Source organism: Dipodomys ordii, unplaced genomic scaffold (genome assembly GCF_000151885.1).
Source record: "Dipodomys ordii isolate 6190 unplaced genomic scaffold, Dord_2.0 Scaffold82, whole genome shotgun sequence".
Lineage (NCBI taxonomy): Eukaryota > Metazoa > Chordata > Mammalia > Rodentia > Heteromyidae > Dipodomys > Dipodomys ordii.
Window position 1 is genome coordinate 11,513,536 of NW_012267298.1, and position 5,015 is coordinate 11,518,550.

Here is a 5,015-nt window from a genome sequence, read left to right on the forward strand (position 1 = left end):
TCAGTGTGAACAGGGACAGGAGTCAGTGTGAGCAGGGTCAGGTCTCAGAGTGTGATCAGGATCAGGGCTCAGAGTTTGAACAGTGTCAGAATTCAGTGTGTGAGCAGGGTCAGAACTCAGTATGATCAGGGTCAGGGCTCAGTGTGAACAGCATCAGGAGTGAGTATGAGCAGGGTCAGGACTCAAAGTGTAATCAGGGTTAGAACTCAATTTGTGAGCAGAGTCAGGGCTTAGAGTGTGAGCAGGGTCAGAACTCAGTATGAGCAGGGTCAGGACTCGGTGTGATCAGGGTCAAGGCTCAGTGTATGAGCAGGGTCAGGATTCAGTGTGTGAGCAGGGTCAGGGCTCAGTGTGTGAGCAGGGTCAGGACTCAGTTTAAACAGGGTCAGGAGTCAGTGTGAGCAGGGTCAGGACTCAGAGTGTGAACAGGGTCAGGACTCAGTGTGATCAGGTCAGGGCTCTGTGTGTGAGTAGGCTTAGGAGTCAGTGTAAGCAGGGTCAGGCCTCAGACTGTGAACAGGGACAGAGATCAGTGTGTGAGCAGGGTCAGAACTGAGTATAAACAGGGTCAGGACTCAGTGTCATCAGGGTCAAGACTCAGTGTGTGAGCAGGCTCAGGACTCAGAATATGAGCAGGGTCACTACGCAGAGTGTGAGCAGGATCAGGACTCAGTGTGATCAGGGTTAGGGCTCAGTGAGTGATCATGCTCAGGACTCAGAGTAGAACAAGATCAGGACTCAGAGTGTGAACAAGGTCAGGACTCATTGTGTGAGCAGGCTCAGGACTCAGAGTGCTCAGGTTCAGGGCTCAGTCTGTAAGCAGGGTCAAGACTCAGAGTATGAGCAGGGTCAGGAATCAGAGTGTGAGCAGGGTCAGCACTCAGAGTGTCAGGGTCAGGACTCAGTGTGTGATCAGGATCAGGACTCAGGGTATATGAGCAGGGTCAAGACTCAGAGTTGAGCAGGGTCAGGACTCATTTTGATCCGGGTGAGGGGTAAGGATAGGAGCCGGGTCAGGACTCAGTGTGATCATGGTCTGGGCTCAGTGTGTGAGCAGGGTCAAGACTCAGTGTGATCAGTGGCATTGCTCATTGTGTGAACAGGCTGAGGGCTCAGAATGCTCAGGGTGAGGGCTCATTGTGTGAGCAGGCTCAGGATTCAGAGTGCTCAGGTCAGGTCTCAGTGTGTGAGCATGTTCAGGACTCAGAGTAATCAGAGTCAGGGCTCAGTCTGAAAGCAGGGTCAAGACTCAGAGTATGAGCAGGGTCAGGACTCAGTGTGTGAGCAGGATCAGGGCTCAGAGTGTGAGCAGGATCAGGGCTCAGAGTGTGAGCAAGGTCAGGACTCAGTGTGTGAGCAGTCTCAGGACTCAGTGTGAACAGGGTCAGGAGTCAGTGTGAGCCAGGTCAGGACTCAGAGTTTGAACAGTGCCAGAACTCAGTGTGTGAGCAGGGTCAGAACTCAGTATGATCAGGGTCAGGGCTCAGTGTGTGATCAGGCTCAGGACTCAGAGTATGATCAGGGTTATCACTCTGTGTGAGCAGGGTCAGGACTCAGATTGTGATCAAGGTCTTCAGTGAGTGTGTGTGCACAGTAAGGACTCATTGTGAACAGTAAGGACTCATTGTGAACAGGGTCGGGACTCCGTATGTGAACAGGGTCAGGACTCAGTGAGCAGGGTCAGCGCTCCAGGTGTAAGTAGGGTCAGGGCCCAGTGTGTGAGCAGGGTCTGGGCACAGTATGTGATCTGGGTCAGGACTCAGAGTAATCAAGGTCAGAGTTGAGTGTGTAAGCAGGGTCAGGATTCAGAGTGTGAGTAGGGTCAGGACTCATTGTGTTAGCAGGCTCAGGAATTAGAGTGATCAGAGTCAGGACTCAGTGTGTGAATATGTTCAGGACTCAGAGTAATCAGGGTCAGGGCCCAGTGTGTTTGCAGAGTCATGACTCAGAGTATGAGCAGGGTCAGCACTCAGTGTGTGATCAGGCTCAGGACTCAGATTATGAGCAGGGTTACTATGCAGAGTGTGAGCAGGATCAGGACTCAGTGTGATCAGGTTCAGGGCTCAGTGTGTAAGCAGGGACAAGACTCAGAGTATGAGCAGGGTCAGGAGTCAGAGTGAGATCAGGGTCAGCACTCAGAGTGTGAGCAGGGTCAGCACTCAGAGTGTGAGCAGGGTCAGGACTCATTGTGATCCGGGTCAGTGCTAAGGGTATGAGCCAGGTCAGGACTCAGTGTGATCAGAGTCAGGGATCAGTGTGTTAGCTGGGTCAGGACTCAGTGTGATCATGGCCTGGGCTCAGTGTGTGAGCAGGGTCGGGACTCAGAATATGAGCAGGATCAGCACACAGAGTGTGACCAGGGTCAGGACTCAATGTGATCAGGGTTAGGGCTCAGTGTGTGATCAGGCTCAGGACTCACAGTATGATCAGGGTCAGCACTGAGAGTGTGAGCAGGGTCAGGACTCAGAATGCTCAGGGTGAGGGCTCATTGTGTGAGCAGGCTCAGGACTGAGTGCTCAGGTCAGGGCTTAGTGTGTGAGCAGGCTCAGGACTCAGAGTAATCAGAGTCAGGGCTCAGTCTGTAAGCAGGGTCAAGACTCAGAGTATAAGCAAGGTCAGGAATCAATGTGAGCAGGGTCAGGAGTCAGTGTGTGATCAGGATCAGGACTCAGGGTATGAACAGGGTCAAGACTCAGAGTTGAGCAGGGTCAGGACTCATTGTGATCCAGGTCAGGGCTAAGGGTATGAGCTGGGTCAGGACTCAGTGCGTGAGCAGGCTTAGGACTCAGAGTGTAAGCAGGGTCAGGACTCAAAGTCTGAGCAGGGTCCCTACGCAGAGTGTGAGCAGGATCAGGACTCAGTGTGATAAGAGTTAGGGCTCAGTAGTGAGCAGCATCAGGACTTAGAATATGAGCACGTTCAGGACTCAGAGTGTGTACAGGGTCAGGACTCATTGTGTGAGCAGGCTCAGGACTCAGAGTGCTCAGGGTCAGGACTCAGTGTGAGCAGGTCAGGTCTCAATATGAGCAGGGTCAGGACTCACTGTGTGAGCAGGGTCAGAGCTCAGTGTGTGAGCAGGGTCAGAACTCAGTATGAGTATGGTCAGGAGTCAGTGTGAGCAGGGCCAGCAGTCAGAGTGTGAACAAGGTCAGGGTTCAGTGTGTGAGCAGGGTCAGGACTCAGAGTAATTGGGGTCAGGGCTCAGTATATAAGCAGAATCAAGACTCAGAGTATGAGCAGGGTCAGGAATCAGAGTATGAGCAGAGTTAAGACTCAGTGTGTGATCAGGATCAGGACTCAGGATATGAGCAGGTCAAGACTCAGAGTTGAGCAGGGTCAGGACACATTATGATCCGGGTCAGGGGTAAGGGTATGAGCCGGGTCAGGTCTCAGTATGATCAGGGTCAGGACTCAGTTTGTTAGCAGGGTCAGGACTCAGTATGATCAGGGTAAGGGCTCAGTGTGTGAGCAGGATCAGGACTCAGAGTATGAGCAGGGTCAGCACTCAGTGTGATCAGGGTAAGGGCTCAGTGTGATCAGTGTAAGGGCTCAGTGTGTGAGTGGGGTCAAGACTCAGTGTGATCAGCGTCATTGCTCATTGTGTGGCAGGGTTAGCACTCAGAGTGTGATCAGGGTCAGGACTTATTGTGTGAGCAGGGTCAGGACTCAGAGTGATCAGGGTCAGTTCTTAGAGTGTCAGCAGGGCCAGGGCTCAGTGTGATCAGGGTAAGGGCTCAGTGTGTGAGCAGGCTCAGGACTTAGAGTGATCAGAGTCAGGACTCTGTGTGAACACGCTCAGGACTCAGAGTAATCAGGGTCAGTGCCCAGTGTGTTTGCAGGGTCAGGGTTCAGAGTACGAGCAGGGTCAGCACTCAGAGTGTGAGCAGAATCAGGTCTCAGTGTGTGAGCAGGGTGAGAACTCAGTATGAGGAGGGTCAGGAGTCAATATGATCATGGTCATGGCTCAGTGTATGAGCAGGTTCAGGACTCAGTGTGGTCAGGTCCAGGGCTCAGTGTGTGAGCAGGTTCAATACTCAGATTATGAGCAGGGACAGCACGCAATTTGTGAGCAGGATCAGGACTCAGTGTGTGATCAGGCTCAGGACTCAGAGTATGAGCAGGGTCAGGAATCAGAGTATGAGCAGGGTCAGGACTCAGTATGTGATCAGGATCAGGACTCAGGGTATGAGCAGGGTCAAGACTCATTGTGATCATGGTCAGGACTCAGGGTATGAGCAGGGTTGGGGCTAGGTGCGTGAGCAGGGTCAGGACTCAGAGTGTGAGCAGGGTCAGGAGTCAGTGTGTGAGCATACTTAGGACTCATTGTGAGCAGGGTCAGGACTCAGAGTGTGAGCAGTCTCAGGGCTCAGTGTGCAAGCAGGGTCAGGACGCAGAGTATGAGCAGGATCAGGACTCAGAATATGAGCTGGGTCCGCACTCAGTGTGTGAGCAGAGTCAGGGCTCAGAATTTGAGCAGGTTCAGGACTCAATGTGTTCAGGGCCAGGGCTCAGTGTGTGAGCAGGGTCAATACTCAGATTATGAGCTGGGCCAGCACGAAGTTTGTGAGCAGGGTCAGGACTCAGTGTGTGATCAGGCTCAGGACTCAGAGTGTGAGCAAGGTCAGTACTAGAGTCTGAGCAGGGTCAGGACTCAGTGTGATCATGGTTCGGGCTCAGTGTATGAGCAGGGTCAATAGGCAGATTATGAGCAGGGACAGCACGCAGTATGTTAGCAGGGTCAGGACTCAGTGTGTGATCAGGCCCAGGAATCAGAATATGAGCAGGGTCAATAGTCAGACTGTGATCAGTGTCAGGACACATTGTGTGAGCAGGCTCAGGACTCAGAGTATAAGCAGGGTGACTACGCAGAGTTTGAGCAGGATCAGGACTGAGTGTGATCAGGGTCAGGACTCAGTTTGTGAGCAGCGTTTGGACTCAGTGTTTCATCAGGCTCAGGACTCAGAGTATGAGCAGGTCAGCACTCAGATTGTGAGCAGGGTCAGGACTCATTTGAT